This window comes from Bombyx mandarina, chromosome 11 (assembly GCF_030267445.1).
Source record: "Bombyx mandarina strain Sakado chromosome 11, ASM3026744v2".
Taxonomy (NCBI): Eukaryota; Metazoa; Arthropoda; class Insecta; order Lepidoptera; family Bombycidae; genus Bombyx; species Bombyx mandarina.
The window spans coordinates 15,604,039-15,617,150 of NC_143218.1; the positions used below are offsets into that span (position 1 = coordinate 15,604,039).

General features: G+C 37.4%; 1 protein-coding gene across 6 annotated transcripts in view; it reads left to right on the forward strand.

The window, feature by feature from the left end:
• Positions 1-13,112, forward strand: part of LOC114241396 (tyrosine-protein phosphatase Lar) — a 437,676-nt gene that overhangs the window by 139,911 nt on the left and 284,653 nt on the right. The window lies entirely within an intron of this gene.

Below are 13,112 nucleotides of genomic sequence, written 5' to 3' on the forward strand. Positions count from 1 at the left end.
ATAGCCGACGAGCTTATAGTCCACCTGGTAGTGTTAAGTGGCTACCGGAGCCCATAGACGTTAACAACGTAAATTTTGCCACCCATGTTCAGTCAAGAGTTTTAGGTTTTATAGTAAGACGGCTACTGCACCCTTCAAACCGACACAGATTACAGCCTCACGGCAGAAATAGGCAGGGCACCTAACCGTGCGGACTCACAAGAGGCTCTACCACCAGTATATTAGGTATTTCGATCAGAAACTATAAGTATATATTAAAGAACAACGGTAGATTCATCAGAACCGACTAATTACTCAACGTAGACAGAGACAAACATTGTATTGTTAAAACGATACGAACGATCGATACAACGGAACACGCGATATTTTGTACTGCTTCTTGTAATACGAAAGAAATTTTATTCGTTTACATAAGAATTTTGCTTAGAACGTAATTAATTTTCGGAATAATGGGCATATTCCGAAAATTTAGATTTTTCGGTAGTAAAAATCTATACGGATTTGTAGATACGAACATAATAATTTTTTAAGCTATTGCATAGCTTTTATCCCGGGCCTTGAGTGCGGCGACCGAATCATAAAATTCCGTAACGAAAAAAACCTGACACCCCTCACTTCGCCTACCATGTAGCTCGCGTTCAACACATTCACACGTTGCGCTTGTGTAGTGTTTGTGAATAAGCGTGTGGCGTGATGTCACACTGCATGCGCATCATGAAAATTCTGCCCATCTCTCTCTCGCGCGGTCTAGCTTATGAGTGTGAAGGGGACAGTTAAAGTTTTGCTTTTATTAATGTTTAATATAGCGTGGTCTTGTTTTGTTATTGTTTAAATATTAAATTATCATTGTCTTTATAATTGCATAAGTTGATAAAAAATGCTATGCATTAGCTTTACCGCGGCAGTTCCCGAGTGCCACACGTTTTTTTTTTTACAAGGTCCGAGTGAATGGTGGTATTATTGAAGCTGTGATTGTCTTACGGCTTCCGATATATGTAGTTTTAAGCCAGATGTCCCGTGGATTCACAAGTTCATCTGAGACAATAATATTCTCGGAACCGCTGCGTTTATTAAAATTCGTGCAATATGTGAGATATTTTTTTCGAATATGCTGTGGATGGATGGCGCTGAAAAGACTACCATTTTTTGGGGTTTCTGCAGTGTAACGACATATATTTCCTGTAACGTGACTCGAGAAGAGTTCTTAGGTACAGGCATCAATTTGGTAATGCTCAAGGCATTTTTTATATCTTTACAAGTGCTATATGACAATAGAAGTAACTCTTCCATATCGCAAAAAAATGACAGCTTAAAAACCATTCACTTCTAGAAAATTAATAAAAATCTTAATTAATTTATAAAAAAGTTCAATTGCACTATTATTCAGTGTCAGTCACAGTTTACTTTTTTTTTTAAAAGATCTCCTGGACCCATCCCGTAACATACCCATAACACAGGAATCCTAATTTGGGGCCGGAAGATTTTTTTCGAGTTATTTATTTATTTATTATTATTGTTATAGTTGAGTCGAGATACAGTTGCGTCGATGATCCCGCATTCGACAGTACAAACGCCCAGCTATGCCAGAATAAAAACGTAATTTCCAAAGAATACACTCATATAAAATATACAACAATCTAAGAAAACACTTTTCATGGAAATTGAAGAATTTTTTTTTACGACTTTATACACGTTTTTATGTCAAACAGGGAAAATGCGAATTACGAAATTGGCTTCGTACAGAAATTAGATACGTCTTTGTTTAAGAATTTTTGTTAAAGGACTTTTTTTGAGGGAAGGTGTCTCTTGAAACGTGAATCGCCTTATCACCACAATTTTGTGTCTGAGTTGACAGTTTCGATTGTCCGCTTGGCATATTCATGGAACAGCTACACGACTCTTATTATATTATTATGTAAGTTTTATTATTGATGTACACAAAACTGGTAGTTTAATATATATGTATATATATTTTTTCATACCTATACTAGTAACCTCGAGGTGTTATTGTAGATTCACCGAACTAGTGGGTGAGCTCACGGGGCTCAAACCCGTAAGTGTTGCTAACCCTGGCCCTAGCAAGAGCAGTGCTTCGCAGAATCTACCACCGGATCGGAAACGCGGAAAGCGAGCAAACTGAGTGGGCTGTGTCTATGGGTTAATTTACGGTAACCGGTGCTTGAAGCACCTAAAAGCACCTTTTCATATAGATTATCATGCTTGTCTTCTGAATATTGTTATTGTATTTACCGTTCTCAGTGTAGACTGGTTTTATCTACGACAAATATAAAATTGTACAATACAATACAGAATAAAGTAACACCTATAATTAGTTTACAAGACTAACACAGTACTCGTGTTTTTAATTGGAAGAATAAAGTCTCGTGTCTCTGCAACATTGAGCTGACAAGTAGATAAAATAGTGAAAATAAAAACAAGGTTGGCGGGGCCTCCATGAGATGTGCTGAATTTTTCGAGTGACAAGCTAACCAATATCCAATTACGTTCCACACCAGAAACGGAGACGGACTAACAGTGCACTTGAAACAAATAAACAGAGTTTCAGTCAATCCTTGATCGTGGTCTGTCGGGTATTACAATTTCGAACGCAGACGATTTCACACTAACATTAGTGTAGTTAGTGTATCATTTTGCTTCAAACTAAACACACTCGTGTTAGGGATAATTGATTTACGCTTCTGTACTTATAATGTGTATGTTTTTGTACGAACGTGAGTGGGACAAGAATGCAATACCGTGATTGTGATACTGATAAACGAAAGTTCGGCTAACAATGATTTTGTCGTCAAAGTAAAAACATGTGTGGTGTCACCGGATAGGAACAAAGTTCCTTATTATAAAAATATTAATTCTAAGTTCTATTCGAGATATAAAGACAATCATTATTCGGGTATACATTTTTTATTATGATTTTTAATTGATAAAAAAGCTACTTTACAAAGTTATCAACTTTATTTTATTCACAATGATTTATAAAAAATATACAATGATAATATACAAAGAAACAGCTTTTTATAGGAATAATAATAATAACCGTCATCACGTAGACTATACATTAGACACTGTATAGCCATTATACTAAGACTTTACATAAATAATAAAAATCTTACGTTACGGACGTTTTTTCCCGGTTAGGGTACCCCTCCGCATCGTCCCATAAGGAACTTCGTTCCAAAAATAGACGGATCTATGAAAATATACTACATACTACTACGTACAGATACGCTGAAACTCCAGTATTATTGTAAAAGGTAAAAAAACAACTAAATTCACAATTGCATGTCGTGTGATGTAACCAATGTTTTTATTTGATGTGAAATTAAAACAATATGCTAATAACTGTAGGCGGGTTCCTTCAATTTCATTCAATCGTTGTAAGAAAATGGTAGTAATTTTCCGTTGTTTTGGTCGCGTGTCAAAGGTACGAGAGACCTTCGAAAAAACCTTAATCAGACGCCTCGTCGACTATGCTTTAGCCGACCAGTTTACAGGGATGTGAATTTACCAAATAGTCAATATCGAGCTCCAAAAATATAGATAGATTTCTTACAATTTCAGCTACAAGAGAGGCTATTTCAGCTTCACCCTAACGTGTAGGTGAGCTCACGGGTCTCAAACCGGGGGTGTTGCTAACACTGGCCCTAGCAAGAGCAGTGCTTCGCAGAATCTACCAACGGATCGGAAACGCGACCCGCTGAGAAGAACCGGCGAGAAACTCAGTGGGCTGTGTCTGTGGGTTACAATAATGAGTCGCAGGTCGAAACTAATATTAGGTCATTGTACTTGCATTGGTGTGTAAATGATTGCCCAAACAAATTATAAAAACATTTGATAGACTGGTCCACACTATACAATAAACAAAAGCTTTTACGTACATTTTCTTGCTCTGTTTGGCTGTCCATTGTCTATGATACATGCCCAAGTGCTTGCTGAAGGTCATTGACAGAAGCAGACATCAGGTACAAACCTCCGTCACTAAAAAGGTATCATTATTTCAAACGCTCAAAGTTCTTCATCGCTTATATTCAGACTTAGAGCACACGTCTCAAGTGAGTGGCTGCATTCAACGCTGTAATGCCGTTGGTCACGGATAATCAATAGATACACCAGGTTAAAAGTTTTTTTTATTTTTTATATAACGTTTTCAAACAATTATGTACTTAATAAGAAATGTAATAAGTTTTCGTTTACAACTGCACTCGACCCCGGAGCCGTTAGATCTAAGAATTGTTGTAAAAATCGTAGTTACAGCACAGTTTGAGTTGCGTGTCGCGTACCGTTACAACGCCCCCGTGACCTCATCCCCATAACTGAAGCCGTAATTTTTACGATAAAATTACAGGAATCTCACCATAGTCTGTGCGTACACTCGATAAATATTTCCGTTTGATCGTTGATAGCGTGACTCGCATGTTCTACAATGAGTTCGAGTATGGTTTTGAAATTTTCGATTCCTTGATATTAATTCGTATTGCTTTACAGATTGAATTTACGTTCATGTTCTATGATTAACAAAGCATTTATAAAAAAAACCATATGCTTTGTGAACGTAAATAGTTTTTATGGCGGCTAACTAAACTGATTTCAGCTTTCAACATAAGTCTGTGCGTTAAGAAACACAATCGACGGGGTTATTGAAATATATAGACTATTGTCGAGTTTCAAATGATTGGCTTATACGAATGACTAACTCCGTTGTGAAGTAATTAGGGCCCCTGACTGTTGTGCCGAGGGTTGTCGATTCGATTTCCACTTCAGGCGTTGGACATGTTTGTTTGCTCTTTGTCTGGGTTTTTGTTATCTACATATGGATGTATGAATATAATGAAATGTATATAAGCATGTATGTATATCTCTGGTTTCCATAACTCAGGGTATTCTGATTTGGGGGTGGATGACAATCTGTATTTTGTTCCCGATTATTTATTTATTTATGACTTTGAGTGTTGGGCTGAAGTAATGATCGTATCACCGTGTACATATAACACATTTTATTTGTTACACAAATTGAAAGCACCAATGAAATATTAAGGGCTCCAAGAAGTCGTGGGTACGAGAAAACAAATAAAATTTGTGATTGGATTTTAGGGTAATCTTCGTGTATGGATCAGTAAAGTCTTGTTTTTGTGGTGGTAATAGGTAGTGGTAATAGGAAATCTATTGAAACTTCTGTTTCACTTGGCTTAAGTTGTCGAACATGCAATCTATTCTAATCGAAAATTAATTAGAACTTAAGTTACTGTTTCACGTCGCTTGGCTCGTCTAACATGCAATCTATCGTGACATCGTGTCACATGCTCAGTATTGCAGCCATAATCCAGGGATATTTGCCTCCGAACCCGGGATTGTCCTAACCAAACAAAGGGGACAGTCGATACACCGCAGATCCCTAAAATTTTATCTAAAAATTGAATAACGCCTCAGAACTTTGCTTGTCTTTCATGCTTTAATCACAAACTCAAATCAAATAGCGGAATGAATTTTAAATAGACTTTTAAAATTGAAATCGTTTGATAAATAACATTAGGACGAGCGATTTGAAGCCGATATGTAAATTGAATGCTTATTTTCATTGTCATTATATATTAGATAGGCAGACAATGGCGAATCATCTGATGGTGAGTGGTTACCGTCACTCGTGGACTTTAGTAATGCCAGAGACACGGCCAAATCGCTGTCCACGACTGAGTACTCTCTCTCTCTCTCTTTCTCTCTATCTGTTTCTCTCCCTCTCTTTCTCTCTCTCTCTCTCTCTCTCTCTCTTTCTCTCTCTCTCTCTCTCTTTCTCTCTCTCTCTTTCTCTCTCTCTCTTTCTCTTTCTCTCTCTCTTTCTCTCTCTCTTTCTCTCTCTCTCTCTCTCTTTCTATCTCATTCTAAGTTAGAAATAGATAATATTGATGAACTCTTCTCCGGTGGCGGGCGGTGCAATGGCAAAAGCCACATGAAAGATTTTCGAAATATTTTCGATATTTCTAAAAGTTGTTCATGTAATTTATAATAGATTTATCGATTGATGCTGCCTGTGTTTGATGCCACATGATAAATGGTTTATAAATTTCTACATAAAACGCAAAATGTTTTAGTAAGAGCGATGAAATGAAATATCCCGAATAATTAATTAATGTTATAGGATGAAACAGCGCACGAGTAACGAGAGAATAATTGTACACGTTGCGTTAAAGTGTTTTGTAATTAATTTTACGTAGTAGGAAACTTTTAGGAAAAACAAAGGAAAATTATCTTTGTAATATTCTTTTAAGGTATTCTTACTTCAAAGAGCACAAGTCCACAAATAATACAATATGATTGCAATTATAATTCATGAACGCGAGTGCAATCACTGTGGACATGGCAGAATATTTAAAAGTTATAAAATAAAATGTCAGTATCACCAACAAGTCAATCAGGAACGAAACGAATTATTCCGATTCAATTTTCCCATTTTTTTTCGCAATGATAATTTACTTCATTCAGCGTCCACCCTTCGATAAATCACCGGACCCCCGAGCCGATCCAGAAACAATGACATTATCATTTCTCATTTAAAAAATGGATTCCAAGTGGGACTCGGAGAGAAATTACTCAATTCGCCAAGATCTTTTTCAGTTCATTAATCCCCCAGATTGCGTCGTAACCGTCAAAAATTCAGGACCTTCGATAAATAAGGACCGGACTCGGGCCGAAAACTTTGCGTGGACTTAAAGTGATCTTGTGGCCTTTTCGCGCATTTTAGTGGTCCCTGTCTTTGTAAGTTGCCGTGATCTTAAGACGGGACGTACTTTGTTTGTGCACTTTGTTTGGTGCCGGTTTATTTTTTCAAAGATTTGTCGGGTGTATATTTGGAAAGCATTTGTTGACGGAAGGCTCTTTTTGTAGAGTACTGGTTTTTCTGTTTATTTCGTTGGACGTTTTACTGGTAGTTTGCGTTGGTATGCAGACGAGCATACGGCCCACCTGATGGTGAGTGGTTACCGTCGCCCATGGACGTCAGCAATGCCAGGGGCAGAGCCAAGCCGCTGCCTACCGCTACCACCACCCTGCCTATTTCTACCGTGAAGCAGCAATACGTTTCGGCTTAAAGGGTGACGCAGACATTGTACTGTAATAACATCGACTTAAAACTAATGTCTCAAAGTGGCTACCAGCGTTTACGTTATTGACGTCTATGGGCTCTGATGACCGCTTAACTTTAGGTGGTAGTGGTGGTGTCGGTAGGCAGCGGCTTGGCTCTGCCCCTGGCATTGCTGAAGTCCATGGGCGACGGTAACCACTCACCATCAGGTGGGCCGTATGCTCGTCTGCCTACAAGGGCAATAAAAAAAAAGGTGGGCCGTGAGCTTGATCACCGATTTTAACAATAAGAAAAAGTATTTTAACCGATTTACCTATACAAGTACAACCCTGACCGAGGCTGTCCCGAATTTATGATTACGTTAATTTTTAGGCCAAGTTTAATTTCACGTTCGATCGCTCGCCCTATGATCCTTCGGGAATACTTGCGAGAAATATGTCATTGTGTAATTTAAATTACTTGTTCATAAATCTGTTTTCCCTTCAATGGACACAACTGAAGGGAAACTGATTCGAATTAAGCTATAATAAGATAACTTGTGGAGGTTTTACGTATTTTCTTTTTTTTATTGCTAGATGGGTGGACGTGCTCACGGTCGATCTGGTGTTAAGTGGTCATCGGAGCTCATAGCCGACAACAATGTAAATGCTGCCGTCCACTTTAAGACATGGGTTCTAAGACTTAGTTTTACAGTACAACAAGGGCTGCCGTACCCTTCAAACCGAAACACATTACTGCTTCATGGGAAAAATAGGAAGCGTTGTGGTACATACCCATGCGGCTAGTCGTAGTTATATAATAAGAATAATTAAACCAATAAATTTTCTTTTGCTCTTTTGTAGATATAATGATCATTTCTGTTCCAAAGCAAATGCGACCAAAATTTTTTTGGAATTGTTTTTTGTGAGTGACTTTTATTAATTTCTGTTTTGTTATTAACTGTCGCCTCAAAGCTGTATTTGACGGTCGGGAGCCAGTTTTAATTGACGGAGCCATACATATGTATTATACTGTAATTAATAAAATAATTGGGTAACAAACACATCTAAAAGAAAATGTATTTATTTATGTCAATGAGCAGCCACGATTAGCAGACCAAGATATAAGACGCGTAAATTAACGAATTCATTGAGATAAATCATTACAACTCTGTCATATTAAACATTAATTAAACACAATAAATAATATCACGTCTAAGTTTTATATATATTTTTAGGTGTGATTTTTTTATTTGAATTACTATACGACAGTCTTAGAATTGGAATCGTTTTCCCAGTAACGTTATCTAACAAAATCGAGCATCTAGGTCTTGGGATAGATGAAATGTCCACATACATAATTGATTTTATATGTAACCGGAATTTTGAAACCTTTCCGCATTTCTCGGGGTTTTATTTTTATAATTGAAGCCATCAGCCGCTTGGGACGTGGATAAATTGAAAACAGAACATAGAGATGACCTGAAACTGTACAGTTTCTGTTGAGTTATTCTGGATATCCTGGAAGTTGGAAGCTAGTAAAAATATTGACCTGACTTTTGACGAAGTACTTTTCTAGAATATCAACGGTGATCAACGTGCAAAGAAGAAAAAAGATATTGGATTTATTAGAAAAACTCTATGGATTCATTTCGCGTACCTCATCTCCACATTAGTGAATGGAAATAGCATTCTAAAGGTGAGATTGTATAGCATTAGGTAGCCTTCTCAAACGCCCCATTTTCTACAACTGACTGAGTTTTAGAATTAACTTCTTAGGAGTCTCTTCAGTAAACTTTCAAATAAAATCTTCAAAGAAGAATTATTTGAAATTAGTGTAGTCTACATATTTATCTGCATTTTTTACATATGAAATTTGATATTTTGATAAAAGTTAGTTATTTACGGCTTTCTCATGTTCGATGCCCCCATTGCAAGAAGCCACGTCATTTCGTATCCTCCCGAACAATAGTTAAGTACGTATTTCATTAGAAAAATTGGTACCCGCCGGCGGGATCCGAACACCGTTGCATCGCTAGATACGAATGCACCGGACGTCATATCCTTTAGGCCATGACGACTTCAAAATATATAGCTAAATTAACGAAAGAGGAAACTGACTTCAACAACATAAAATGAGAATATCATCAGTACAGTAGAAGTAAATTAAAATTGTATTATTAAAGGTAAAATGACTATTGGTCAGATCTTGATAGAATTTAAATGGAACGTGGGACATGAGAAGCTCTAGCTTTCAGATAAGAATAAAATAATCACCAAAGTCAAGAAAACCGTCCTGAGGAAACAAACATACGTCTTTAAAAAAAAGCTGTAGAATTGGGAACCTCCTTCTTGTTTTGAAGTCGCTTGAAACTGTTCAGTTCATGAAAATGTGCAGTATTCACAAAAGGGCATATTAGTCATTAAGACCACTGAAAGCGTTTGCTGCACTTAATCTTCAGGGGAAGGCGTTATACAAACAGCGCGTTAACTGAGGTTGTTTACACAATTATGAGGTTAGCCTTTCTAGATTCCACAACGGGCCACCCGAGGCATTTTACCGAGTTAATTCCGCTCAAACAATTTACATTTCCTGTACGTATACAACACGTTCTTGTCACATCAGTTCGTTTACCGTGCTCGAATAAACATTAAATAAATGTTTATTTAGGTTTATTAAGACGTATTGTAGTGTATTAGATATTATTGTTTATTTTTTGCTGCATACCTAAGGGGTGGTAGCCATTAGCATTTACTTTTACAGACTCGTAGTTGAGCTCACGGGCTTAATTTAAGAAAGTTTGTTATACTGGCCCTAACAAGAGTAGTACTTCGCTGAATCTACCACCGGATCGGAATCGGATATATTATAATTATTACAATAATGTTACGAGCCCAAAACACGTCATTACGGATCCTCCCGATTCATTAACGGTGCTTTTAGGCACCACAAGCACCGGTCACCGTTATCGTCAAACCCGTCGCTTGCGACGAAGGGCTCGACGAGCGAATTAACCCACAGACACAGCCCACTGAGTTTCTCGCCGGATCTTCTCAGTGGGTCGCGTTTTCGATCCGGTGGTAGATTCTGCGAAGTACTGCTCTTAGGCTAGGGCCAGTGTTAGCCACACTCCGGTTTGAGCCCCGTGAGCTCACCTACACGTTAGGGTGAAGCTGAAATAGTATCTCAAGATCAAGCACAGGGAGAAAAACATTTGGTTACGAATAAGTTTTTGTTAGTCTCCTCTCTACGTGACAGACGCATTAGAGGGGGTTATGAGGGCTACTGCGGTTCCGGGGGAAATGCAACGTGTTTCATTGTTTTGTACAAAACCATAGGGGAAACCTAGTTAAGAAATTATAGATAGTAGTCTTATAGAGTATAGTAATAGAGCATAGAGTATAGTAGTAGAGTAGAGTATAGAGATATAGTAGTAATTATAGATAGTATCTAAGAGTCATTATCATCAGTCGAAAGATATTCACTTCTGGACACAGGTCTTCCCCAAGCTTTACCACAATCGCAATAAAATCATAAAACTTTTATTACCATTTTTACGTAATATACGACAAGAACATGCGAAAAAGGTCGTGGTCAGGTTTCACAGACATATCAGAGCTAAAATTAAACAAAGGCTGCTTGCTGTTCAACAATCCACTGTAGTTTTGTACTCGACGTCTCTAGAAATATTTATATTACGAAACTTTAAATTTATGATATCATTATTGTAATACTTTAACTTTGGTTGACTTATTTAGTAGCGTGGAAATGGAGGTTCGAAGCAACTCTGTTTGAGATGTTGGGTAATGGCTCACTAACAATCCAGCTATGCCAAAAAACTTCTTCAAGGTTTGCCACGAAGCGTCTTACACTGACCACGGTCTGTCGATCTGCTTTGTGTGAGGCCTACCCACACTGCGACAAGGATACAAAAGTACAAACAGGTTGATAAATTAGAATAATAAGGTGACCCTTTGAAAACAGCTCGGTTATTTTAAAGCTCTATGAGACTTAATAACCCCGTCATACATTTCAATTTTATTACCAGGAGACTGTAACCTAAATGTGTGTGGAAATGAAATATATATTATACCTATATATTATAATTTATTTACTAACAAATTCGCTAACAAAGTTAATTTTAATTTTAACGATGTATTTTGGTTGTGCTATAATTAAAAAAAAAATCCATGAATAAACTCTACTACTATTAACACTGTTAATGCATTACTGGCTATCGTCCGGGAGCGCTCGCGTTACGTGAATATGCCTCGGAGAAAAACTGAAAAAATGGACATGATATCTCTTAATGGACTCCAAAGTAGTGAAAGCAAGTATAAAAGACTTAAAATAGAAGCATTAAATATTAAACGCAAAACGATACGTCCAGAGAGTATAAATCTAGAGCATATCGCGGCCACGCGGGACCGCACACCGATACAAAAATATATTTCACGGAATTCACACTAAATCGAACGTGAAGCGAGAGCGAGCAAATTGAAAACAGTCGACTTTGGCTCGTTATGGAGCCGACTCCGCCATTTATCTTCATTCGGCCTTTCAATAGAATTGCCGGCGACGTTTTCCGCAACTCAAACGGTGGAACTACTTATTATTTCGAACAGTTCAAGCTTAACGATTTGGGGCCCGGGCGCACCTGTCCTGCATCCATCGATGCAGCGAACGCGAACAAAGGCAGCCCTGTACTATTGTTGCAAACATATTCTATTGTAAGCCTCGTATCTGATATATATCGATAATTGAGTTTTTATATCTATACTTCTGTACTAATATTATAAAGAGGAAAGATTTGTTTGTTTGTTTGTATTGAATAGGCTCCGAAACTACTGAACCGATTTGAATTTCCGTTTCTTTCACTGTTTACCGATTTGAATTACCGATTCTTTCACTGTTTGGAAGCTACAGTATTCCTGAGTGACATATGCTATAATCTTTTTTGAAAAAAGTTAGGGATCCGTACTAAAACTCCAATAATGTAACCCAAGATGTCAAAATGTTACCTAAAATATTCTCTCTTTACATCGCGTGCCCTGCGGAAACTTTTGATGAATGAAATTAAATGAAATTTGAAATAAAATAATGTACTACGATTTTGTACAACGCATTATTATTTACAAAAAGTGTCGCGACAGCATAGCAAGTGTCTAACTATTATAATTATGTCGCAATAAGTGTACTTTTATTTAAAAAAATAAAACAACGTAAAATATCGTTGAAATTTTTGTTATAGACCAGAGCGGAGCCGGAGCGGGCCGCTAGTGATATATATAATAGCTTGGGGAAAAAGTCTATTCGCATTTTTTAAGGAAATTCACAACATTTTTTAATATAGTTTATTTACATTCAACTAAAGTATGTAGGTACCATTTTGTTCGATAACTTTTTACCATTTTGTAGGTAGGGACATGATCCCACTGCTATAGAAATTTTGGGGCTTCTGATCAAAATACCGTGACAATTGGTTTTAGCAGTCCTTTTGTGATGTTAAACTGACACTGCCTAAAGAATTCTGAAGAGACTGAAATAGGTGGAAATCTGAAGATGCAAGTTCAGGACTATACGGTAGATGCATTAACACCTCCTAGCCCAGCTCTCTTAATTTTTTCTGAGTGGCTAAAGATGTGTGAGGTCTAGTGTTATCATGATGAAAAACCACACCCCTTCTGTTGATTAATTCCGGCCGCTTTCTCTCAACTTCTTGCCGATCTCATCAGTTGTTCGCAGTAGAGTTCAGAATCGACGGTCCTGCCTGATGGTAACAGCTCATAATGAATGCCCTTCCAATAACCACCACACACACAGCATCACCTTGTTAACCCGGGTTTCGCCACAATCATTTCCGCGATTTCTTCAAGACAAGAAATAAAAGTATAAAATTCACCGAACATTGATTTACGAAAAATACTTTTCTATCACATCGGAAGTGAAAGTAATGTCACTTTCCTCAAATTTTCTCGGCGCGTGTGTATTTATTTATCTTTTCTAACAAGTAACCTAGCAAGTATTTACGAATAATATA